Genomic DNA, 27,840 nt, shown 5'->3' with positions numbered 1-27,840 from the left:
CCCATAATTGACTACATTTGGAAGCAGGGTAAACAAATCATGCAAGCGCCTGCCTCTATACAGGTGGTGGTGCCCAGGCTTGATAAGAAATACAAGGCCACCTCCACGGCACCGGCATGCCTGACAGGTCACCCCAAACCAGATTCCGTGGTGACTCAAGCGGCGCAGAAGAACTCTCGCAATCCATCCTCGCCTCTATCAACGCCACCTGATAAGGAGGGCAGGAAACTGGATGCCGTTGGCAAACGCTTTACTACCACTTCAGCCATGACGGTCAAAGTGGCAAATTCGATAGCCCTCCTGGGACGTTACAATCGCCAACTCTGGGCGGACATTGCACCCTATCTAGCAGATCTGCCGGAGGATGTCAGAGAGGAGGCACATTCACTTCTATTGGAAGGACAGACCTCAGCCTCAGAGCTCATCGATTGTGCCATTGATGCCGCCATGACTGGTTTCCGGCAATTGGCAGGAGCTGCAGTCCTGAGGCGACAGGGCTGGCTCAAGGCCACCACTTTCCGCCAGGAGGTGCAAACCAGGATATTAGATATGCCTTACGATGGCCAGCATCTGTTTGGGGAACAGATTGATGCAGCCCTTACCACCATAAAAAAGGATACGGATACTGCCAAGGCTCTGGGTACTTTACAATTCCGGACCCAGTCCTTTCGTGGCAACCGGGGAAGAGGTCAACCTGCATACAAAGGTTCCTATCAGAATAGGTCTTCGTACACATATTCACAGTCCAAGCCGCAGTTTCAGCAGCGACAACCTCAACAAGGCCGACAGTCTTCCTACGGCAAGTCCAATTACCGAGGAAGAGGCCAAAAACGACCTGCTGGCAATAGACAATGACTTGTCTCCCTCGCTAGCCCCTCCACCACTACATTCTTTAAAACTTGGAGGGAAACTGAAATACTTCCACCGCAATTGGCAAACTATAACAACGGATCGGTGGGTACTCCAACTCATTCGATTTGGACATACCCTAGAATTTACCTCTATCCCCCCAACTACGCCACCGTGCCAGCGATCACACAGGCACCTACGATTGCTTCTTCAGGAAATAGCTTCCATGCTGCAGAAGGGAGCGATAGAGAGAGTTCCACGGGCCCACAAGAATCAGGGTTTCTACACTCACTTCTTCCTAATCCACCAAAAAGGAAAGAAATGGCGCCCAATCCTGGATCTCAGGGCACTCAACGTGTTCCTAAAGAAACAATCGTTTCGTATGGTGACTCTGCAAGAAATCCTTGGGCTGCTGGACAAAGGGGACTACATGACGTCCTTAGACCTCCAGGACGCCTACTATCATATCCCTATTCTCAAAGGGCACAGGAAGTTCCTCAGGTTTGCTGTGGCAGGACAGCACTTCCAATTTCGGGTCCTTCCATTTGGCCTCAAATCGGCCCCGAGGATCTTTACCAAATGCCTCTCACCAGTAGTGGCATTTCTTCGTCAACAAGGCCACCAGGTGTTTCCATACCTGGACGACTGGCTGGTGAAGGCACCGACGGCAGCCGCCGCAGCCTCGTCCTCCAGCGCCTGTCTGGATATTTTCCACCGCCTAGGACTAACCCTCAACACTGCCAAGTCAACTCTGGAACCCACCAAGGTCATCACATTCCTTGGAGCGACTCTGGACACGGACCGTGTCAAGGCTTTCCCCTCTCAGGAGAGAAAAATCAAGCTCATCTCCTTGGCCAATGCAGTGGCTTCGCGGAAGACTCTTCCGGTCCGCACGTTCAAGTCTCTTCTAGGCATGATGTCCTCATGCATCCTGCTTGTTCCACACTGCCGCCTAAAAATGCGCCCACTCCAGGAGGCACTGACAAAGCAATGGACTCAAGCCACAGGTTCTTTCGAGGACCGCATACGAGTCACTCGACCCATTATCAATCATTTGCAATGGTGGACATCTCTCCACCACCTCTCAAAGGGTCTGCCGTTCCTGCTCCCAGCGGAGCCACACGTAATAACTACGGATGCGTCCCTGGAAGGCTGGGGAGCTGTCCTCCAGGACCTCCAGATCAACGGCAAATGGACAACACAGGAAACCAAGCTCCATATCAATCTGTTGGAGTTACGGGCGGTTTTCCTGGCTCTACAGGCGTTTCTTCCACGCATTCGTCACTCCCCAGTGCTCGTCAGGACGGACAACACCACGACGATGCACTACCTGAACAAACAGGGGGGGACGCGTTCCATCTCGTTATCTCGAGAATCGCAGAGAATCTGGAACTGGCTTCTGACACATGGCATAGTGTTGAAAGCGGAGTACGTCCCGGGCAAGGACAACGTCTTGGCGGACGCACTGAGCAGGGAGAAGTCTCCTTCCCACGAATGGGAACTGGACAGGGAGGTGCTGGACCATATCTTCCAGAAGTGGGGCACCCCGAACATAGACCTCTTTGCCACCAGAGAGAACGCCAAATGCCCAAGCTTCGCAAGCAGGCATCACCACTCAGGAACCCTCGGGAATGCATTTTCCATCGCATGGCGCAACGTCTTTGCGTACGCCTTTCCGCCATTCCCACTGATTCCCAGGGTTCTCAGGAAGATGGAATCGGAACCCTGCACTCTGATCCTCATTGCTCCGTCCTGGCCGAGGCAGCACTGGTTCACAGAGCTTCATCGCCTCTCTGCCCGGCCCCCTCTTCGCCTGCAGCAGTTTCCGGCCCTGATCACGATGTCTCAAGGGCAGGTTCTCCACCCGAACCTGAGCTCTCTGAAGTTATCAGCCTGGCTCCTGAATACCGAGAATTCAGCCATCTAAACATCCCGCAGGATTGCAGAGATGTCCTTGCGAAAGCTAGAGCTGTCAGCACTAACAAAACCTACTCACTAAAATGGAAGCGATTCTGTTCCTGGTGTGTGGATCAAGGCTTGCACCCCTTCCAGGCCACTCCACAGCAGCTGCTACCATACCTGTTACACCTTGCGCAGTCTGGCCTTGCGCATACCTCCATCAAAGTGCATCTAGCGGCGATTTCAAGGTTCACAAGAAAGGCTACAGGCCCATCTTTGTGGTCGGACAGACTCATCAAACAATTCCTAAAAGGTCTATTCAGGTCCTTTCCACGACCACGGCCTATTCCTCCATCGTGGCACCTCAATGTGGTTCTTCATCAACTAATGAAGCATCCCTTCGAACCCATCCATAAGGCAGAGATCAAGTTCCTCTCATGGAAAACGGCCCTCCTCCTGGCACTAACCTCTGCCAGAAGGGTCAGTGAATTGCAGGCTCTATCCATTCAGGATCCTTTTCTTCAATTCAGAGAGGACAGAGTCATTCTGAGGACTAACCCTCGCTTCATTCCAAAAGTCCCTTCGGACTTCCATCTTAATGAACCGGTGGTGCTTAGATCGTTCTTTCCGAATCCTACAACGCCAGCTGAAAGAACTCTACATTCTCTGGATCTAAAGAGATGCCTTAAATTCTACATCGATAAGACACGACACTTTCGAAAGTCAACCCAGCTCTTCATTGCCTTTAGTAGACCAAGACTGGGCATGCCCCTGACAAAGCAGAGCATCTCCAGATGGATCTCTTCTGCGATCACCTTTTGTCACGACAAGGCCGGACGGCCTTTAGACTCACGAGTCAAAGCTCATTCGACTAGAGCCATGTCCACGTCTGCGGCGCTGTTCGCTGGAGTGCCGATATTGGACATCTGCAGAGCGGCGACATGGAAGTCCCCGCACACCTTCACCAGGCACTACTGCCTGGATACTGAGCTGATGAAGGATGCAGCAGTGGGCCGAGCAGTGCTTCGCCATCTATTCCAGTGAGGTGAGCCCTACTACATCCCTCCATCCTTTACGGGTATGCACATTCTCTTACTGTATTTATATGCCATTGCATTTGGTGATTTGTAGTCATGTGATATGTTTTATCTACATGTTCATACCTGCTCTTCATACAGAATGTGCATAATGTATTGCTCGCTACTCTGATTCAGGCATGTGAATCTATGAAAGACACCCAAATACTGGATAAGAAATGCGTTACTTACCTGTAACTGCAGTTATCCAGTATTAGTGTCTTTCATAGATTCACATGCACCCTCCCGCCTCCCCTGGCAGGGCTCACCTTTCTCTCTAATGAGTTTACGCCTAACTAGCTTGGTGCGTACGAAAATCTGAGAGACTTGGGCTTCTGGCAGGAAGGTTCTAGAAGGAGGTGGTAATTGATTGGCTGTTGTACTTTATTTGGTCCTTTTTTACAAAAGGACACAGATAGGCCACCAAGGTGGGACCCTTGGGGCCTGCTCTGTTTGGTCCTTCCTACAAAAGGACGTGGATAGGCTACTAAGGTGAGACCTTTGGGCCTATTCTTTTCTATGTATGTCTTTAGGACATTACTTTTCATATACCAGAGGCTCCCGTCTCGACGACGGGGAATGATTCAGGCATGTGAATCTATGAAATACACTAATACTGGATAACTGCAGTTACAGGTAAGTAACGCATTTCTTACTTGTTGTATCATATATCTGGATGCAATGACAGAAACAGCAAAATTCAAGACCAGCGGCACACTATGCTAAACACAGATTTTTTAGCTTTCATGTTTTTAAGCCACGCTCTTAATTACATTGACCACGCCCCTTCGAGAGACCCTCCCAATATTCCCATCTCACTTAAAGCCCTGGATGGATGTAAACCTCAGTCTTCATGCATGACAGTGCTTGACTGAAGGGGCAGTTTGCATGCAGATTCGTGAAGGGCAGAAGAGGCAGTGTGAATGCCTTGAAATGTATGGCAGAGCAGGTCATTGCATCTTGAGGTTTCTGAATTAGCAGAAGAGAACACATTTCAAACTTTTGTGGAACTGTCCAAAGTGTTAAATGCAGTGCAGTTCAAAAGGTAACAAGTTGCATAATAGGCGACTGTTAGAAATGGGGGTTTCTAGTTGGCAGAGGTTTGCACCTTATCCAAGTAGGGACCCTTATTTTAGTCAGGGTAAGGGGATTACACCGCTAATATAACCCCTTCTCACCCCCTGGTAGCTTAGCACAAGCAGTCAGGATTATCTCAGAGGAAATGTGTAAAGTATTTGTGCATACCCAGACAGTAACACAGTAAAAACACTATAAAAGGAGTCCACACCAGTTTAGAACAAGCATTTGCAATGCAATAGGTCTCGCATTATTAAAGTTTGAGCTTTTGGCATTGCTAAATAATGCAACACCAATAGCTCAAACTTTAATAATGCGAGACCTATTGCATTGAAAATGCTTGTTATTATAGTGGCAAAAGATACATTTACAGGTAATGAATGTCAGTGACTCATTTACCTAATCAGTGCTTATCCTGACAAGCTGGAATGGATTCAGCATTCCTGGACCTGTGTTGGACACCCCTGATCTACAGCATAGCCTGGGAGTAAAATTCAGTGTTTATCCCTCTTACAAACGGTATCACACCTCTACTTTTACCATTATTTACCATTATATTAAGCATTTCCAACGACTACAACCCATTTTTCCAACTGCAATGGCTCTTTCTAGCTAAAGTGCATATAAAGTTAGTTTATAATGGAATTGTGCTCAGTCTGTAAGTGCAGCGTTATCTTGTCATATTTCTCAAGTGAATTTGGGATACTGAGGCAGGGAATGGCCTGAAAAATCTGATTAAAACAGTAATTCGTTTGACATACTGCAACGAAATGACTTTTCACAACCTCTGCAGTCACATTTCAGTAGTGTATCATCAACAGCAACCGCAGGCATGCATAACCCACCGTATCATTCTAGTTTTCGTATATCGCACAAATTGCCGACTGACGTGCCTGCAGGCAGTGAGAGGAATCAATTGCAAGGCGCATTCAGACGCGACCACAGCCTCCACCAATCGGGCTTCAGAGGGAAATCATTTTGTTTCATAACGCGGGGGATATTTCACAACACGTCAAAGTGCCATGTACAGAGCTCCGTTTGAAAGGGTCAGAAAGGAGATATTGCACGTCTTGCAATAGCACAATTGACTGGCGGTGGGTGGGGGTATTTTCAGAGTATTATATATGTATTCTTAACAAATCAGAAGCAGTTGGCGGTCTCATAGCTATAATGTATCTTCGCTAGCTTCTTGATCAGAAAGCTGTGTGGGTTTAGCTTGCGATGGCATTGGTCATACATGTATAGTATAGTGGCATGGTGCCTGCCATCAACAAGCCGATAGACCAGTGCTTAATATGCAAAAATGTATGAATCAAACGTTTTTCCTAAGAGTCGACTGCTGAATGCTGAGGGTGACACATTGAAAGCTTGCCTCCTCTTGAGTCCGCCTCAAGCCTCTTTCTTCCACTGGTCTACACTTCCTGTACATCTCAACTCTTGCAGGTTCTCTTTCATCCTTACTTTCACCCTTTGTCCCCGTTTTCTTATATTTCTCCACCTTCTTTCTCCCTTTTCTGCATTTGTGTTTCATGGTTTGGGTCGAAATCTGATAATAAAAAATACATTTTGGGCCCCAAGTTAGTGCCCGGACCCACTACCTGAAACTACCAGAAAAAAATTAAGCAGAAGCTAAACTGCTGCAGGCAGGGAGGAACAAGAATGACATAGTTGCAGTGTAATGCCTTTCCACTTGTCAACAAACAGGCAAGAGCGCAGAATGGAGAATTTCCTCTGGTTTGCCATCAGTAAAGGTGATCTAGGGAGCGAGCAGGGTACCATAAATTGGGCCAGATGTATGAATGTACTGGTTATGGTCTGGCTTGACAGCGTGCTGTCGCCAGACAAAAATTAGAGCATCACAAGACAGGTGCTTTGACTCCACCACATATTGGAAGCCAGGAGTACATGTTTTGAAAAAGTTGTGTGCTTCCACAATAAAGTGCTTGCCCTTCTCGCAGCTGTGATACATTTATTTATCCAGCTGTCTAAGCTTGAACTTTCAGGGGCACATACATGCCATGCCATTGGAATGCTGTTAAAGTGCCTTCAATAACTAGATCATTTAAATTGTGTTTCCCTGGCAACAGCACAGCTTTGGTGGAGGAGGCCATTAACCTTCATAGATTTTTAAGTCTGGTTTGACAGTTCATCTGTCACTTGACCTTTTAATTTACAACAATATTATTCCACAGTTCTTTGTTTCCACTTAAATACAGATGTATACCCATGGTATTTACTTGAAATACTTTACATTACCACAGAAAGCCGAACCTATTGACATTACCAATGCTAGTTGCAAAAACTGATCAAAATTTCCACACAAGTTTGTTTTGACCAGTAAATTAATTTGCAAAATGGCCTTTGTACCGATAGGCTGGTTTTGCAAAATAATGATTTTGAAGGTGTCTAGAACGACCTGCCTAATAAATATTTCTTAAGCAGATCACACATTGCAACTCCAACCTATTGGCTCCCTTCATAAGGATGGGGGCCTGCAAGGAACAGCAGGCTACCATCCTTGTGAATGTGTTTACAAATGTAATTTTTTCTTTCTTTCCTTTTTGTTGTCGTTTGTTTTAAGCAGTCACATTTTCTTAAAGGAATGAGAGCTGCTTAAAAAAAATTAACGTTTTTCCATTTTGAAAAGCTTTAGTGAGAGTTGGCAGTGGTACTCTGGAAAAAATCTTATATTTGGTAAGCTGGAAATCAGTTAAGTCTCAGATCCATAGGGGCTAATTTGGAGCCCTGAGCAAAAACAGGTGCAGTAATGGTGTATCCACAATTTGCAATGCTGCTAGAGTGTGACACTTCGAAATTGCTCTACTACTGCACTGGTCTGTATTTCAAACCCCAAAACCAATGTTAACAAACTACTTGTGCATTGTCCCCCCAACCCCCGTTCTGATGTGCACAATCTGAAAATGTGCTCTATTTGCCCAAATGATTTATGCCAAATTCGATTTGGCGAAAAGCTTGTGGGCAAAAACCCTTAGGATGCTTAATTAATTTTAAAGTTTGAATTTGGGGGCAAACTCCTGTTCGGCCCAAAACAGCAAGTGACTTCACATAGCAATTAGGGCAAAGAGGCCACTGACTACCAATGATTACCAGTGATGTGCAGTAATAGTTTGTCTTTTTCCAAAGATCTTTGGGGGGATTTTGTACATATTACAAATATCGAGCAAATCATCTGAAACACCATCACTAGCAGTACCGACATATTTAATACATTCAAATAGCAGTGTGAAGCATAAACTCTTCTGTCAGGTATTAATCACCCCAACATAATAGTTCTTTGCATAAATTAGAATTAAGTAATACAATAAACAACAAAAAAGGAATAGAAAATACAGAATAACCCCAAAGCAATATATACTTTAAAACTATATCCATCCCTCCATCCAGAAGTTCATCCAAACATCTATCAATCTAATATTAATGATAGTTTCAACATTCTATTATTAATCTCTAAGCAAGTAGAATAAATCCAGACCCAGTCAGGTCACTCAGAGCTGTCAGAAGTACATAATGGAGAGGTCGCGGAAGAGTTTGGATCACGGAGTCTAGATCCTTGTAGAACCTTCGGTATACTTCATGGGCCCAGGCCAACTCTACTTTATGGTTATAAATATGTCCAGAACGGAGCCCATATTTTTTCAAAATTCTGAACTCTATCTCATAACACTGCTGTGAATTTTTCTATTGCAAATATTGACAGTATTTTGCACCACTTTATTTTTATAGGGGGTAGGTAGGATGTAGACCCCCAAAATTGTGCTGTTGTGAACCTAGTTGCTATAATTATGTAAAAGAAACACATTTGTGATAGATTCCTTACCTTAGAATTGCCCCCAAGCATCAGACTGGATCCGGAAAGTTTTCATCAACAGTACCCCTGCGCGTCGGTAGGCGTCGTCGTGCGGCTCTGCGTACGTCGCTGACATCGTAGTCGCCGAGATGACGCGGCTGGAGATACTTAGATGCGCGTTGACGTCAGTTCTTTCTTTTTCTGCGCCAGCAAGCGCAGATCACGAGAGGGTGGTACCCCTGGTCAATTTTGGACTATTTTTGGGACTTTTGTCTCTGTTTTTTGAGTCTTTGACTCCTGGTGGATAGGGACAGGGCCGGACTGGCCATAGCGGGCACCGGGCAATCCCCCGGTGCACCGCACGGGTGGGGGCCGGTTGTCGGCCCCTTCGGGCCGTTTTTGATACAGGGCCGTTTTTGCAGCTTAGCTGCAAAATCGGCCCTGTACCAAAATCGGCCGAAAACTGGCCCCGGCAAAGAGCTCGGCGGCACCACTCCAACACCCCCAAGTGGGGGGGGGTGCCGGCCGAGCACTTTGCCAGGGCCGGTTGTGGTTCCCATAGGGATGCCCGGTTTTAAGTCTTGCATGGCTTGTCCCCGTACGATGTCGGTGATGGACCCGCATCGTGAGTGTCTCTACTGCCTGGGGCGCGACCACGGCTCAGTCTTGCCCCAAATGCCGGGCCATGGCTCTGAAAACGGTGCGGGAGCGTTCCCGAAAGTTGCTAAAGGCCCGGGAGTCGGCTCCGCGCCGTTCAAGGTCCCTGACCCGTGGGAGGTCAAGGGACCGGTCGCGGAGCCACCACCACCATCATCGTTCGACAAAGTCTTCTCACTCAGAGTCAGGTAAGGCGAAGCACAAGAAGTCGAAGAAGCGGTGTCACTCTTTGCCTTCCCCTAGCCTGTACCTGCCCTTCCCGGTTCTGTGGGCTACTCTGGCCCAGCTACAGGACTTCCTGTCAGCCATGGCCACCTTTTTGGCCCATCGGGCCTCGCTGGCACGCCTTCGGGCCCCGCGGGTCCGACTGGGGGTCCTCGCTCCTTTTCGTCGTCGATCCGGCACGTTGTCATTGACAACACCGGCCTCGACTCCGTGAGACCCCCATGGATCCATGCATGGATCCCAGCCGATGTTGGATGGCCTCATACGACCTCCACTGACGTTTACGGCACCGCCACCAGCGTCGGCCGGCTTCCACCCCGACGTGGAGACGGCGCCGGACCGGTGTCGATCGATGCTGATTGGGAATTTCTATCCCTTTCTCTATCCCCCTCCCTCTTTTCCGCCTGCCTGACAGGTTGGGGAGGACGGGGAGGACTGGGAAGGGTTTGAAGACCGTCTCGCAGCCCAATGCGAGTTAGACCCTAAATGGGAAGAGGATTTGGAGGACGCAGGTGAGCTGGATTTTACTCCAGAACCTGGCGCGCACTGTCTCCTTCTACCATGGCTACGTATGAGGGTGGTACATATTCTGTGGTGTTGCGTAAGGCAGCCGAGGCTCTCCACCTCGAGCTCCCTACGGTGGCCGTCAGGACTAACCTCCTAACAGAAGTGTTTCGGCGGGCATCTTCCTCTACGGAGCCGTTGCTGCCGTTCATCGACGCACTTTCGGACGTCCTTTTGGGCACCTGGTCCAGGCCCAACACAGGGGCTCCTGTGGAGGGGAGCGTGGCCCGACGCCATCGCCCGGCCCCGGGGAACCCCATTTTCCTCTGCCAACACCCTACCCCCTGAGAGCTTGGTGGTCCAAGCTTCTGCATCCCCAAGCACATTCCCTTCCGCACCACCAGACAGGGAATCCAAGAAACTGGAGCAGTTTGGGAAGAAAATTTTCACCTCCTTCAGTTCAGGGCTGCGGTCTGTGAACACCGCATGCCTCTTGGGCCATTATTCCCACTCTGTGTGAGATATGGTTGCACAGGTGCTGCCTCAGTTTCCGGAGGAGGACCGGACAGTGCTCTCACAGGCTATTGCTGAGGGGAGAGACACAACCAAGTTCACAATTCGTTGTGGCCTTGATACCGCCGACTCGCTGGGCAGAGCGATTTCCACGACAGTGGCGCTACGCCGTCACGCCAGGCTGAGGACAACTGGCTTTTCAGGGGATGTCCGGAACACTCTGATGGACCTGCCCTTTGATGGTACTCGCCTTTTTGGCGACTAGGCAGATACTGCGTTGGAGCGTTTTAAGGACTCGCGGGCTACGGCCAACTCCTTAGGCCTTTCGGCCACGCACACTCCTTCTGCTTCTGCTTTTCACGTTAGTTTCAGACCCACAGGCCTGTGCAGCAACAGTCTCAGCGCAGACACAGACGTGGGACCCGCAGAGGTGGGTCACGGGGCCAGCGGGTGGGTCAGTCTCCCACCTCCCCTACTGCCACTGCATCCAAACCTTCCTAGTCCGGTGTTTCAGGCCCACCAAACGCCAGTGGGTGGCAGGATTCACCATCACCCCTCCCACTGGCGCACCTTCTCTTCGGACAGGTAGATTTTACAGTTAGTCTGAAGGGGCTACTCTCTCCCCTTCGAGACTACCCCTCCAGCCGTGCCACCTCAATACCACCGCATGTCGAGGGATCACTTGGTACTTCTCCAGCAGGAAGTTGCGGCCCTCTTGGCCAAGGGGGGCCATCAAGCACGTTCCGACGCCAAAAAAAGGTTGTGGTTGTTACTCCCACTACTTCCTGGTTCCAAAGAAGGACATTGGCCTGCGTCCTATCTTAGACCTTCGGAACGTCAATCGCTTCCTCCGGAAGGAGAAATTCAAGATGCTCACACTTGCTCATGTCTTGTCTGCCCTAGACCCGCAACACTGGATGGTAGCGTTGAACATGCAGGATGCTTACTTTCATATTCCCGCCCTGCAGGCCCACCAGCATTCACTGCGGTTCACGGTAGGCCACGAGCACTTTCAGTTCACCGTGCTCCCTTTTGGCCTTACCAGCACCCCTTGGGTGTTCACAAAAGTGATAGCAGTGGTCGCAGCTCATCTGCGCAGATTAGGGGTTTCAGTCTTCCCCTATTTCGACGACTGGTTGTTGAAGGCGGGCTCGCCCCAGGCAATCATCTCCCACCTCCAGACTACAGCCGACCTCCTGCATTTGCTGGGGTTCTCCATCAATGTGCCGAAGTCACAACTAATCCCCTCTCAGAAGCTCCTCTTCAGTAGAGCGGTTCTGGACACGGAGCAGTTTCGGGTTTATCCTCCCGAGCTGCGAGTCCAGGGCATTCAGGCTATGATTCCGATCTTTCAGCCCTTGTCCTGGGTTTCGGTCAGGATGACCTTGAGGCTTCTGGTCGTCATGGCCTCCTGCATCCTGCTGATCAATCATGCCAGACGGCATATGCGGGCTCTGCAGTGGGACTTGAAGTTCCAGTGGCCGCAGCTTCAGGGAACCTGTCCGACTACGTCCAGATCTTGGAGGTCACTGCACAACAATTGCAGTGGTGGCTCACGAACCACATTGGGTCAGCGGCAGATCCCTCTCCCTTTCCCAACCAGTGCACACAGTGGTGATGGATGTATCCCTCCTGGGATGGGGCGGGCCGCATCGGAGTGGCGGAGATCAGAGGCCTCTTGTCTCCGGCGGAGTCCAGGCTCCATATCAACCTTCTGGAGCTCCGGGCGATCCAACTTGCACTGAAGGCATTCCTCCCCTCTGTCATGGGGAGTGTAGTGCAGGTGTTCACAGACAACACCACTGCCATGTGGTATTGCAACAAGCAAGGCGGGGTGGGATCATGGACCCTATGTCTGGAGGCTAAGCATCTCTGGACATGGCTGGAACGTCAAGGCATTTCCTTGATGTTTAAACACTTGGCAGGTTCTTTGAACGTCAGAGAGGATTAACTCAGCTTCAGGTGCATGATGGATCATGAAAGGCGTTTTCACTCGGAGGTGGTGCAAGGTCTCTTTCAACAGTGTGGAGAGCCTTGGTTAGATCTATTCGCCATCAAAGAGAACTCGCAATGTCAACAGTTCTGCGTGTTGGAATATCCAAAACAGCACTCGCTCGGCAACGCTTTTCGTCACGAGTGTAGTTGTGGTCTGTTGTACGCCTTTCCGCCTATACCACTTCTACCCAGTGTGCTAAAGAAGATCAGGCGCGACCGAGCCAAAGTCCTTCTTGTGGCCCTGGACTGGGCTCGAAGAGTTTGGTATCCCAAGCTACTCAGTATGAGTGTGGATCCCCCGATCCATCTGCCTCTTCAGAAGGATCTTCTGTCGCAGCAGCAGGGGACAATCCTCCACCGAACCTGTCCAGCCTCCACCTACATGTGTGGAGATTGAGTGGCGACAGCTGATTCCTTTTGACTTGCCTCCTGAAGTCTGTGACATCATTCTGGGAGCCAGGCATCCCTCCACTAAATCGGTATACGCCTGCAGGTGGAACAAATTTGTGGCATGATGCACAGCAAAGGCTGTAGCTCCCCTTTCTACCCCTCTTTCAGAAGTTCCTTTGGTCATTCTTTCTCTGGCCCAGCAGCGTTCTGCTCTGGGCACTATTAAGGGCTACCTTTCTGCGATTTTAGCCTTTCTCATGCTTCCTGATCAGCCCTCTCTTTTCAAGTCTCTTGTTGTTAATAGCTTTCTTAAAGGCATTACTCCCCTTTTTCCTCCTATTCCGTTTGTAATGCCGCAGTGGGACTTGAATCTGGTTCTTACTTATCTGATGTGCCCTCCTTTTGAGCCCCTTCACAACTGTTCTCTATGTTTATTGACTTTGAAGACTGCTTTCCTGGTTGCCATCACCTCCACTAGGCGCGTGAGTGAGCTCCAGGCTCTTTTCTGTAAGCCTCCTTTTCTGTCTGTTCATTCGGATAAAGTTGTGCTTCGTACTTGTCCTTCCTTCTTGCCGAAGGTTGTTACTGCCTTCCACATCGGGCAAACTATCACCTTGCACACTTTCTCTCCGCACCCTTCCAGAGAGGGAGAGGCTCCACCGTCTGGACCCAAAACGTGCACTCTCATTTTACCTCAATCGCACACAACAGTTCCTGGTGGATGACCAGCTCTTTGTTGGCTGCATAGGCGCCAAGAAAGGCCGGGATGTACACAAGAGGACTATCTCCCGATGGGTCGTCTTGTGTATCAAAGCCTGTTATTCTCTGGCTAAAAAGGAACCTCCGGTGGGGTTGCGCGCCCTTTCTACCAGGGCGACGGCAGCTACTACTGCATTGGGATGTGGTGTCCCCTTGCAAGACATCGGTCATGCAGCCACGTGGGCCTTGCTGCACACTTTTACCAAGCATTATTGCCTTGACTGTCAAGTCCGGAGAGACGTCTTCTTTGACCGTTCTGTTCTCCGTGACTTCCTGGTGTGATCTTGGTTTGCAGACCGACCACCGGGGTTGGTATTGCTGGGGTATCTATTCTAAGGTAAGGAATCTATCACTAACGTGTTTCTTTCAGATGAACAAGGTACTTACCTTCGGTAACAATATATCTGTAAGAAACATTAGTTGGTGATAGATTCCTTACCGCCGCACCCATCCTCCCCGTTCTGCGAACTGATTTCTATGGTTAAGGTCATCCCTTTTAGGGCTCTAGTTTCAATAAACCAGTGGTCAGTATCTTGCATGGCTCTGCATTCCTGGCGTGGAAAGTCATGTACAGAACTGATGTCAGCGCGCGTGGGCGCGTCTAAGTAGCTCCAGCGACATCATCTCTGCGACTACTACGCCAGCGACGTACGCGAAGCCGCACGACGACACTTACGGACGTGCAGGGGTACTGCTGACGAAAACTTGCCTGATCCAGTCTGACGCCTGGGGGTAATTCTAAGGTAAGGAATCTATCACTAACTAATGTTTCTTATAGATTTATCGTTACTGAAGGTAAGTAACTTGTTCAACAGAATTATAAGCTTTCCGCTCAGTGAGGCTTACAGTTATTGTGACTCGTCACCTATATCTCCCATCATTAAAGTTAAGGGATCCATACATAATTCCAACAAGCTACTTGGTTTCAGTCTTATAGCTTCTTGTGTGTTTTTAGATCGAAGCCTTCCAGACAGCACAGCTGTCTGCTTTGCTAAAAGCATCTTGGGGACATTCAGAAACCTTCCCTGGAATTGCATTCTGCCCTTAGCTTACTATCGGCTTTGTGGTTTGTAACTCACATTTTCTGACTTTTCTATTTGCTGACCTTATTTATTTTAGGCTGTCCAGGTTCAGTTTGTCCCTCCCAAGGAGCAAAGTCTTTTCACACTACCTTTCCTTGTATTCCTCCACGAGTGCTTGTTTCTGTAAACACTATGGGCTCGATTAGGATCGCGGTTTTCCCGCATCCTCCGGGCCGGCGGAAGCCACCGCCGGCCCGGAGGATGCGGGAAAACCGCTGTGTAGGCCCAAAAGACCCACCGCCAAATTAGGATTGCGGTGGGTCTCAAAATCCGTCCGCAGCTTTTCCGCCGCGGTCGCCTTCTGATCGCGGCGGAAAAGCTCTAACATGGCTGGCGGTGTCTATCAGACACCGCCAGCCATATTAGGATAGCGGAAATCATATGCTTTTCCACGGCGGCTTTTCCGCCGTAGAAAAGCATACGGACATTGACTTCGGGGGCCCGTTGCGGGCCCCCTTGGTGAAGGGGGGGTGGGGGATGCACATGGGGGTACCTATGGTACCCCCCTGCATTTGCGTGGACAAAGCAGCAGGCACCGCGCAATGCCTGCTGCTTTGTGCACGCAAATGCTGTGCATGCATTTTTAACATTGCGGAGGGTGCAGCTTGAAGCTGCACCCGCCGCAATGTTAAAGATTGAGGATGTGACCGCCAGGGTGGCGGTCACATCCTAATCTGCACGGAGGGACCGACGCAGCCCCTGCGGACGGTCCCTCCTACTCTATGGTGGCGGACGGACTCAGGTCCGTCCGCCATCATAATGACCCCCTATATATCTTGTTCCTATCTTGTCACATTTGCTTTGCATTCAAAGACAGATGTCAAATCTCAGGCTCAGTCCTCTGGGCGCTTGGTGTTTACTTTTCTTTCTCTGACTTCAAAGTAAGAGGATTTATAAGGCAATCTTGCTGGATACTGGGTGAAGAAAAAAGGTTTTTATCTAGCACCCAGCAACATTTAAATGAACTGTGAAAGTATTTTAGAATGTATCAGAATTAGCAAAGAACAAATTAATCACTTTTTTTGTTAATTCTGAAGTGTGTTGGAAACAGATATTTTAATATAATCAAAACAAATCAATACACTAGGTGATGCCAATTCCAAACTTTAACATTTGTTCGCTGTGTAGTTTTATTAGTAAAACTGTATGCCTATGCAAATATAATGGTCATTTCAATTGAACATGTTTAGTCTGTAATGGCAGCATGCTGCCATACATACTCCACCCCACCCTATGTCACTCCATGCCACTGCACTCTACTCTGCACCACTCCACTTTATACCACACCACTGCACTCTGCGCCACTGTTCTCTTCTCTGTACCACTCCACAATATGCCACTTCACTCTACATCTCTCTATTCTACTCAGTACCACTCTACTCTTTGCCAATGCACCCTACGCCACTCTACTCGACACCACTCCAGCCTAAGACACTCCACTCTACTCTGCAGAACTCCACTTTACGCCACTCCCCTCTTCCCCAGTCTACAACAATACACTCTATGTCAATACTCTCTAGGCCACTGCACTCTACTTTGTACCACTGCACTATATGCCCCTGCACTCTATGCCAATAAACAGTATGCCACTCTAATCTACTCTATGCCACTGTACTCTACACTACTTAATGAAATTTCTCTATGCCTCTGCACTCTACCCTGCACCACTCCACTCTACACCACTCTACTCTACAACGATCTACTTTATGCCACTGCACTCTACGCTATGGAACTCTACTCTGTCACTGTAGCCCACCCCCTGCTCATCATTCCACTGCACTCTACACCACTCTACGACACTCTACTCTGCAACACTGCACTCTCTGTCATTGAACTCTATATCTGCAAGAGACACATTAGTGATAGATTCCTTATCATAGAATGTCCCCAGGCGTCAGACTGGATCCGGAAAGTTTTTCGTCAGCAGTACCCCTGCGCGGTGGTAGGTTGCGTCGTGCGGCTCCGTGTCCATCGCTGGCATCGTATGCGCCGAGATGATGTCATGGAGACTACTTAGGCGCCACCCATGTGCGCTGACGTCAGTTCTTTCTTTTTTCCACGCCAACAAGCGCAGATCCAGTTAGAGCATGTACCCTAGTCACTTTTTGACTAACTTTTTTGAGACTTTTGTCTCTACTTCTTTTGAGTCTTTGACTCCTGGTGCCAAGTAGGGATGCCTGGGTTTAAATCCTGCAGGGTCTGTCGCGGTACGATGTCGGTGGCCGACCCCCATGACTTCTGTCTTTACTGTCTGGAGTGCGACCATGACTCCTGGTCATGTTCCGACTGTCTGGCCATGGCTCCGAAGGCTTTGTGGGAGCGGTCCCAAAAGCTGCTGGAGGCCAGGCAGTCGTCTCCGCACCGTTCAAGGTCCAGGGGTCGCTCGAGGGACCGACCGCGGAGCCATCATCAAAGTCCTCGCGGTCAAAGTCTTCACCCTCAGAATCGGGTAAGAGACATCACAAGGAAAAGTAGAAGAAGCATGTTCGTTCTCCGACATCCCCCCGTCGGTCTCCAGACGAGGGGACCAGGGGCCCTTTCCCTGCATCTCCGTTGGAGCCTGGGAGTCCCACGGCCTTCCCACCCTATCCGGGTCCGTCAGCGACTACGACCCAGGTGCAAGAGTTTCTTGCCGCCATGGACCGCCTTTTCAGGCCTAGGGTTCCGTTCATCCCACCTCCGCCTTTGCCCGAGTTTCCGGGCAATTTTGCTTCGGCTTGGGACCCTAATTGGGACATGGAGCCAGATCGGTGCTGACCGGCGCTGTTGGAGCATTTGTTTTCCCCCGTGCCTCCCCCGCCGCTGCCGCCTGTGCTTCGGGCCATGGAGGAGGGGGATGACTGGGAGGGGTCGGAGGACCCTCTTGCATGGCAGTGCGAGTCCGAACACGAGGGGGTGGAGGACTCGGAGGATGCAGGTGGCCTTGACCTCTCCGCTTAGCCTGGATTTATGTCTCCTCCCTCTGTCATGGAGGAGGGCGCCACATATCCTGTGGTGCTCCGTAGAGCAGCTGAGGCCCTTGACCTTGATCTGCCTACTGTCACTCACAAGACGAACCTCCTTACTGAAGTGCTTCAGCCGGCAGCAAGTTCTATGGAACCTCTGCTTCCGTTTAATGAGGCCTTGGCGGATGTTTTGATGAGCACCTGGTCTAGGCCAGCCACAGGGGTTCCTGTGGATAAGAACGTGGCCAGACGTCATCGCTTGGCACTGGCTGACCCAGCCTTTTTGACAAATCATCCAACTCAGGAGAGCCTGGTCATTCAGGCCTCCACTTCCCAAAGTGCGTTCCCTACCGCCTGGCTGGATAAGGAATCGAAAAAGCTGGAGCAGTTTGGCAAGAAGTTATTTTCCTCTGCCAGCTTGGGTCTACGGTCAGTCAACACTGCATGCCTCTAGGGCCGCTACTCTCCCGCTGTGTGGGACACAGTGGCGCAGACACTGCCCCAGTGCCCGGAAGAGGTTTGAGCTATACTTTCCCAAGCGGTTGCAGAGGGGAAGGATGCCGCGAAGTTCGCCATTCGGTGTGGGCTGGACACAGCGGATTCTTTAGGGAGAGCGATCTCCACAATAGTGGCCCTGCATCGCCATTCCTGGCTGTGGTCCACTGGGTTTTCGGGGGACATCCAGAGTTCCCTCATGGACATGCCTTTGATGGTACTCGCTTGTTTGGTGATAAGGCAGACTGTGTTCTGGAGTGCTTCAAGGTCTCTCGGGCTACGGCCAAGTCCTTGGGTCTCTCCACCACACGCCCGGCCACGTCTACTTTTCGTTCCTTTTGTGGCCTTTGAAGGGGCACCCCTGCACGCTCGTTCAGCCAGAAGCCAGTGCAGAACCAAACTGAACGTGGGCGTGGAGGCTGCCGTGGCGTTACAGGGGGCCAACGTGTGGGTCAGTCCACCACCTCTACCGCATCATCCACCTCAAAGCCTTCCTAGTCCGAGCTTTGGGGTGCACCCCACGCCAGTGGGCGGCAGGATCCGACATCACCTCCCCCACTTGTGTTCTGTCACTTCAGACAGGTGGGTGCTGCAAATCGTCCGGAGGGGTTACTCCCTCCCCTTTGAGTCTACCCCCCTAACCATGCCACCTCAGTTCCACCGCATGTCGGGGGATCACTTTGCACTTCTCCAACACGAAGTCACGGCCCTCCTGGCCAAGGGGGCCATCGAGTGCGTTCCTGGGCCAGAAGTAGGGCTTGGTTGTTATCCCCACTACTTTCTGTTCCCTAAGGAGGACAAAGGGGGCCTGCGCCCCATCTTGGACCTCAAGAACGTCAATCACTTCCTCCGGAAGGAGAAGTTCGAGATGCTGACTATGGCTCAGGTTTTGGCTGCCCTCGACCCTGGAGACTGGATGGTAGCGTTGGACTTGCAGGACGCATATTTTCACATGCCAGTCCTGCAGGCCCATCGGCGTTACCTGCGTTTCATGGTAGGCCAGGAGCATTTTCAGTTTGCCCGTGCTCCCCTTCGGCCTTACCAGCGCACCTCGGGTGTTCACCAAAGTGATGGCGGTGGTCGCAGCTCATCTGCGCAGGTCAGGGGTGTCAGTCTTCCCCTACCTTGTCGACTGGTTGTTGAAGGCGGGCTCGCCCCAGACACCTTCAGACTACGGCCGACCTCCTGCATTTTCTTGTGTTCTCCATCAACGTGCCGAAGTCACACCTGAGTCCCTTTCAGAAGCTCCCCTTCATCGGAGCAGTTCTGGATTCAACGCGGTTTCAGGTTTATCCTCCCGAGCAGCGAGTCCTGGATATTCAGGCTATGATTCTGATCTTTCAGACTCTATCCCGGGTTTCAGTCAGGATGACCCTCCGGCTCCTGGGCCTGACGGCCTCCTGCATCCTGCTAGTGCAACATGCCAGATGGCATATGCGGGCTCTGCAGTGGGACCTGAAGTTCCAGGGGACACAGCATCAGGGCAACCTGTTCGATCATGTCCAGATCTCGAAGGGCACTGCACGACAATTGCAGTGGTGGCTCACGAATCGCGATTGGGTCAATGGCAGATCCCTCTCCCTTCCCCAACCGGAGCACACAGTGGTGACGGATGCGTCCCTCCTGGGATGAAGCGGCCACTTGGGAGAGGTGGAGATCAGAGGCCTCTGGTCTCTGGCGGAGTCCCGGCTCCATATCAACCTTTTGGAGCTTTGGGAGATCCATCTTGCACTGAAGGCATTCTTTCCTCTGTCCGGAGAAGTGTAGTGCAGGTGTTAATGGACAACACAACCGCCATGTGGTATTGCAACAAACAGGGCGGGTGGGGTCATGGATCCTATGTCAGGAGGCTCTGCGCCTCTGGACAAGGCTGGAACATAAAGGCATTACCTTGGTGGTTCAACACGCGGCAGGTTCTCTGAACTCCAGGGCGGACGAACTCAGCCGCCGGTGCTTGATGGATCACAAATGGCGTCTGACCTCGGACGTGGGGCAAGGTCTCTTTCTGTAGTGGGGAGAGCCTTGGTTAGATCTATTCGTCACCGAAGAGAACGCGCAATGTTGTCAGTTCTGCGCGTTGGAATTTCCAAGACGGCACTAACTCGGCTACGCTTTTCGTCGCGAGTGGAGTTGCAGTCCGTTGTACGCCTTTCCGCCTATACCACTTCTGCCCAGAGTGCTGAAGAAGATTCGGCGCGACCGGGCCCAAGTCATCCTTGTGGCTCCAGATTGGGCACGAAGATACTGGTATTTCGAACTACTCAGCATGGCGATCGATCCCCCGATCGGACTGCCTGTTTGAGAGGATCTCCTGTCGCAGCAGCAGGGGACAGTCCTGCACCCAAACTTGCCCAGCCTCCACCTCCATGCATGGAGATTGAGCGGCGACAGTTGACAGCTTTCGATCTTCCTCCCGAAGTCTGTGATGTCATTCTGACAGCCAGGCGTCTCTCCACTAAAACGGTATACGCCTGCAGGTGGAACAAATTTGTGGCATGGTGCACAGCAAAGGCTGTGGATCCCCTTTCTACCCCTCTTTCTGAGGTCCTTCTGTACCTTCTATCCTTAGCCCAGCAGGGCTCTGCTCTGGGCACTATCAAAAGTTATCTTTCTGCCATCTCTGCCTTTCGACGCCTTCCAGATCAGCCTTCTCTTTTTAAGGCCCCAGTTGTTAACCGTTTTCTCAAAGGCATTACACACACGTTTCCTCCCGTGCCTTTCATAATGCCTCAATGGGACTTAAATCTTGTGTTGACTAATCTGAGCCCCTTCATAACTGTCCTTTACGTCTTTTCACTCTAAAGACGGCTTTCCTGTTAGCTATCACCTCTGCCAGAAGAGTGAGTGAGCTCCTGGCTCTTTCTTCTAAACCTCCTTTTCTTTCTGTTCATCCGGACAAGGTGGTTTTAAGGACCCATCCTTCTTTCTTGCCAAAGGTTATCACGCCCTTCCACATTGGGCAGACCATCACTTTCCCCACCTTCTTTCTGCAGCCTTCAAAAGAGGAAGTGAGGCTCCACCGTCTGGACCCAAAACAAGCGCTCTCGTTGTATCTGAAGCGCACACAACAGTTCCGGGTGGATGACTAGCTCTTTGTTGGCTACGTGGGCGCCAAAAATGGTCGGGCTGTGCACAAAGGAACCACTCTTGGTGGGTCGTTCTGTGTATCAAAGAGTGTTACTCGTTGGCTAAAAAGGAGACTCCTGTGGGGCTGCGTGCCCATTCTACCAGGACGACGGCAGCCACTACTGCCTTGGGACGCGGCGTTCCCTTGCAGGACATTTGTCAGGCAGCTACGTGGGCTTCGCTGCACACGTTTACCAAGCATTACTGCCTAGACAGTCCAGTCCGGAGAGACGTCTTCTTTGGCCGTTCTGTTTTCCGTGACTTTCTGTGTAAACTTGTTCGCAAACAAACCACCGGGGTTGGTATTGCTGGGCTATCTATTCTACGGTAAGGAAACTATCACTAATGTGTCTCTTTCAGATGTACAAGTTACTACTTGTGTAACGATATATCTGTAAGAGACATTAGTTAGTGTTAGATTCCTAACCGCCCCACCCATTCTCCCCGTTCTGCGAACTGATTTATAGGGTTAAGGTCATCCCTTTCAGGGTCCTAGTTTTATGGCACCAGTGGTCAGTTTCTTGCATGGCTCTGCTTTCCTGGCACGGAAAGTCGTGTACAGATCTGACGTCAGCGCGCATGGGTAGTGCCTAAGTAGTCTCCGTGACGTCATTTCAGCGCATACGATGTCAGCGACGGACTCGGAACCGCACGATGCCACCTACCAACGCGCAGGGGTACTGCTGACGAAAAACTTTCCGGATCCAGTCTGACGCCTGGGGATATTCTAAGATAAGGAATCTATCATTAACTAATGTCTCTTACAGATATATTGTTGCACAAGTAGTAACTTGTGCATCACTCTACTCTGCACTACTGCACTCTTTGCCACTGCACTCTGCAGCTCTCCACTCTACGCCGCTCCACTCTATGCCACTATGCTCTACTCTGCACCACAGCATTCTATGTCACTCAATTCTGCACCACTGTACTCTAAACCACTCTACTCTACAACACTGCACTCTACGCCACTGTATTTTACTCTGCACTACTACACTCTACTCTGCACCACTCTAATCTACGTCACTGCATTCTACAAAATTGCATTGCAGGCTGCTATAATTATATGCCTCTGCACTCTATGCCACTGAACTCTACGCCATTATACTCTGCAACACTCTACACTTATGCAGTCTACACCTGTCCACTCCACACCACTGCACTCTACTTTATGCTATTGCACTTTTCTCTGCACTACTGTACTAAATGCCACTGCACTCTACGACACTCTTCTCTGCAACACTGCACTCTACGCCACTGAACTCTATCACACTCTACTCTGCACTACTGTACGACACTCTACTCTGCATCACTCCACTCGACGCTTCTGGACTCTGCAGCACTCCACTCTATGCCACTGCACTCTGCCACATCATTCTACAGCACTATACTCTGCACCACTCTATGCTACTGTACTCTATGCAACTCTACTCTACATTACTGTACTCTACACCACAATACTCTACGCCATCCTACTCTGTACCACTGCACCACTCCACTCTGCACCACTGCACTCTACTCAACTTCACTCTACGCCACTGCACTCTACTATGCAACACTAATCTATGTAATTGAATTGTACGACTCTGCTTTATACGCTGCTGAATTTTATGCCGCTGCACTCTGTGCCACTATACTCTGCAACACTCTACGCCCTTTCACTCTACACCAGTCCACTCTAATCTACTCTATGTCACTGCACTGTACTCTACTCCACTGTATACCACTCCAATACACTGCGACATTCCACTTTACGACACTCCACATCACTCTACTCTATGCCACTAACTTTTAGCCATGCTGAACAGCAGCCATGCTGGTTTACAACATGGCTAAAAAAACATAGCTTTTGCATAGGCGAGACCTGTTAGTTTTGCCAATGCTTGTTGTATCTTGCGTTATGTCAAACAGAAGATGCTTTGTTTCTTAACCTATGGTCTTTGATAGCCGAAAGCTTACAATTTACTGCAATAAAAAAATTACACAGCTGCTGCCTGCAAACGTATTTTACAGTTGATTGATTATCTTGTGGTGGGCTCAGCTGTCACTGCTTTTCTTTATTTGGCACAGCAGTGTTATCAAAAGAGATTCACAAAAAGGCCTCAAATTAAACCAGCATTGGCAAAGCTAATAGGTCTGCATTAGTTGTCTCCAGTGTGGCTCCGTCAAGGCTTGCTTTGTTTTTGTCGTGCCTTATGTGAAACTGTATGGTAGGGGAAGCTATGTGGCCCTCGTCAGTGTAAAGAAAAAAAAGGTTAAAAGCAAACATATTTTTGGTGTCTGAAAAAGCTAGCTTTGCCATAGTAGTACCTGGAACTGAAAGGAGCTGCTTTGTGTGGATGTGTTTTTATGAAAGTGCAGAATGCTGTCACTCACAGTGAAGTTAGCCAATGGCGCAAGTGGACTGATCCATTCACTCATGATATATGCTGTAGTGGATGGAAGAAATGTATGAATGACACAACAACAGACTACCAGCCCCTCTATGTTAAGTACATCGTGTATAACGTGTTTCGCTCAGTGTACCGATATGCAGGCTTTTTTTATATGCTCTCTGATGCACTAGACATTTGCCTGACCATAATGCATAAATATAATTCAGCATGTAATTTTTCCTACGTGTGAATGACAATAAGCAGGAAAGGCCCCCTCCTCTATGCAATTCAAAAGCCTTATGCACATACAAACTATAAGTAAATCACAGTATTCCGCCGAGTAGTTTTTCCAGCACAACTGCTCTGTTAAATATTGCTTTTTCTACTTCCACAGAAATCACTTATTCACAGTCAAATATGAGGGCCGATGTGCAGTGGCAATGGATAGTGTTGTGCGGGGAACTCTTTGTTGTGCGTGGAACTCTTTCTCTCGGGTACTGATTGGGTGGTTGTGGTGTGTGTCTTGGAGCATAGTGATTACCGACTATACAGCTAATCTTAGAGGCTGGTTGGGAAAAAGAGGAGCTATTAAGGATAGGTGGGATCGACTGGTGGTTATGTAGCGAAAAAGAGTGTGTGTCTCTATATGTGTGTCATTGTATCTGTTTGTGATTACTAATGGAGACAGACTCGGTAAAGGGTTTAAAGATTACATGTATTCTCTTAGAGAGGGACTAGGCCCAAGGCAACCCTATCTCCAGGCCTCCTGCCCTTTTTGGAGTGCTTGCAGCTAGTCCTGTGTGAAATTGTTATTTCACCGTCATTTTTGCAATGTGCAGAGTTCCATTAATTTTTTATGGCGGTGTAAGTTTGTTCACTTTTGTTCTGTGGAGCTGGTTTGACCAGTGTCTTGCCAGAGCAGAAAGTGTTTAGCCGGAGACAGTTGATCTGTACTCTTCATGTGAGATGCAACAACATTTTATGAAGCAACATTTCTTGAAATTAAATGTCACCGTTTTACACAGGCCTAGTTTGCACTTAGAGCAGCTGCTTCCTGTTTTTTTTTTACAGAGTGACGCATTTACATGCCGGGCCCACAAGATGGAAGAGTGAGAGGGCCATATTGAGATCCCTAGCTAATGGGTACACGCCACATCCTTTCCCTATTAGCTCTAACCTCTGGGAGGGCAGCAGAGGAGTCCTCTCAGGATACCGAGGGGCTAGGGTCTGCATTCACCTACCAGTGAGGGTGGTTTGAGCAAGGCTACCAGTGTTGGACCTCAACCTAGTAGCCTCGGTGGCTTCTCTAGTTAATCCCCTATAATCTTATCCTGATGAGGACATGTGCTTGTGTTTGCACGTGTCACATACACTTCCTGTTGTTTCTCTCCAGCATTTCCGGATCTCAGACTGCTGGGATGTGAGAGACTAGAGAGTGAGTGCAGCCAGTGCGGTGTATCCCTAGCGGAGTATGACGAGGTCCCTGTAGGAGGCAGCACACAAGCATTTTAAAGAATCTGCGGGTGAATGAGTGTTTGATTGTAGTTGCTTAAATTAATGAGCTGGGAAATGTGCAATATTTCTTGGAAATAAAGTATTTTGCTTGACTTGAGTGTTTGAATGAGTGAAAGAGTGAGTGTAGTGTGCTTGTGGGTGGTTGAAGGAGAGGGAGAGATAGTTGTAAAATGAAGAACAGAGGAGAATTTCAAGTTTCAGACTCCCACCCCTGCCTGTACTGTTGCAGATCCTAAGAGGGGTTTGCTGTCCTCTGTGTGCCTCTTCCAAACCTGAGAGATCAGTTGGTAACATTGGAAGTTCTGAAAAGTAGTCCAAAGCACTCGCCCTGTGCCTATTAGTATGAGCATCTGAGATGTAGTGGTCCAGTAAACCATGCATCCATAGCACCCATACATTCCTAGCTTTTATTAAACTGAAACTGTTGTCTAAATACTGATTGATAGGCTTTATTTCGGTAAAAGAAGTACCATAAAAGCTTACAGCAATACAATTAACATTACTTATCAAATGCAATCTGTTACACACAATAGATTAAAACAGGGAAACAATTGATTAAAAAGGTTAAAACCAGAATTAAATAGACAAAGAAAGCCTTCTAGTACGAATCAACCAAGCCCATTTTAAAAATTTTGACACAGCACATACAATCACAGGGGATGTGTCAGTCATTAAAATACGCATTGCCACTATACACTGGCGAGTGCCTAAGAGTCTGAATAATGGTTTTAGCCAGCGAGTCCTCGGGGCACGATAGTCCGGGCATTCAAAGAAGATGTGGGCTACAGACTCTACTCGAGAAGAACAGGATGCATAAAAGGGGGAAAGTTGATGAGGCCGCTTCCAGCGGGCGACTACCTCACCTACTGGTAGAATCCCCACTCGAAACTTAAAGTACAGAGTGCAGTCAAACGGAATGGAGATAATGTCTAAGTAGGGTTCGTATGCCACCACATCCTTGATCCTCACAAAAGCTACGGTAGAGTTGCAGTGGCGTGAGTCTAAATGCAATTTTGCAGAGACCCAATTCCAATACAACTTTTTAATGGTAGCTTTTGGTGGGGCGGTTTTCAAAGTCCAGGCATCAGGTAATCCTATCTCCATTAATAATCTTTTAACATCCCTCAGCCATTTGATCCTAGACCACCCTGCCATGGCCATAACCTCAGATAGTGCTTCCGCATATGAAACTAGTGCGGGCACCCGCCATAACCGTGCCCAAAGGAGCAGGGGACGAAGTTGTGCTTGGTCCCTGATAGGTCTGCAACCTAAACCCAGTAGCACTGGCACTGTCGGTGTGCTCCAAGGGAGAGCCATCAGATCTTTCAAGAATTTGTTCTCTGATTTGGCTAGTGAATCCAGGTTGCAGGTACCCCACAGCTCCGCCCCATATAGAGCGGCACTGACCCCTCTCGCTTTATATATTTCCACAACTGGGGCAAGGGGTTTGCTAGATGAGGAGCGTTGTTTCTTAAGCAAAATGCCTCCTACCCTTTTGTGGCCCAGTAACATTTTGTGGATGTGTGAGTTCCAGGAAAGGGAATCGTTGAGGCGGATACCCAAGTAGTCAAACTCAGAAACTCTCTCCAATGGCTCGGAATTCAGGGTCAGAAGTCTGCCAAGTTTTTTAGGGGGGTTCATGACCAAGAACTTGGTTTTGTCGGTGTTAATTACCAGCCCTCTCGTCAGACAAAACTCCTGGAAGCTATTTAAGAGCCTCTGGAGACGCACGGGGGACTTTGAAATAAGAAGAGTGTCATCTGCAAAAATACTAGGAATCCTAACATCACAGGAGGCTGCGATGCTCAGACTACAGAGGCAATTAGTAAGTTACTGAATGCATAACACTGCAACACAGAATAAACAGACAATATCCCAACTGGTATTACTGTAGAGACAATTAGACATGTATGCGAAAAGCATTACGTGAACAGAAACAAGGAGACTCGATACGTTTTGGAACGTGCTCATGGCATCGTATAATTAGAGAAAAAATAATAAGAAACACGTACATGAATGAATAACAAAACAACCCGATTTGGACTTTGTGCTAGGTATGTGCAAGTGACATAAGGGTGGCGACGCAAGTGACAATTGTGATCAGTATGGACGGCGCATGGTGTGAAAGTGTTTGAATATATACAGTGAATCAAAAGGTCAATGTGGCGAAAGTTAAGTTACAATGCGAAAGTTTGTCTGGTTTGAAAGGATGATTCAGGTGAGCCACACTGGGGGATGCGCCATTTAATGAGCTGAGGGGTCGACGACGTTTCGATCCTCGTTAGTGGGTATCATCTTCAGGACCGGGTTGCCTTTGGAAAATGGTGCTGTACGGGGAAGGAAGGAAGGAAGAAAGTAAGGCAGGCTGGGAAGGGGGTGGGAAAAAGGGAGGAAAGGCGGGGAAAAGGCAAGCGCTGGCGTAGAAGGACGGGGACTGGTTGGGGCGGTCTGGAAGTGAAGGGCACAGAGGGGAGGGGAGGCGGGGCGCATAGGAGGGCGCAGGGAAGGGCAGCAAAGGGTGGTCGTGGGTGAAATGGTGTGTGGGACAAG

The 27,840-nt window shown here is 49.4% G+C and overlaps 1 protein-coding gene across 11 annotated transcripts in view; it reads left to right on the top strand.

Annotated features, from left to right (window-relative positions):
- The window catches only part of TFDP2 (transcription factor Dp-2), a 626,881-nt gene that overhangs the window by 371,310 nt on the left and 227,731 nt on the right, over positions 1 to 27,840 (top strand). The window lies entirely within an intron of this gene.

Source organism: Lissotriton helveticus, chromosome 11 (assembly GCF_964261635.1).
Source record: "Lissotriton helveticus chromosome 11, aLisHel1.1, whole genome shotgun sequence".
Lineage (NCBI taxonomy): Eukaryota > Metazoa > Chordata > Amphibia > Caudata > Salamandridae > Lissotriton > Lissotriton helveticus.
This window is presented reverse-complemented; position numbering and strand designations above follow the sequence as displayed.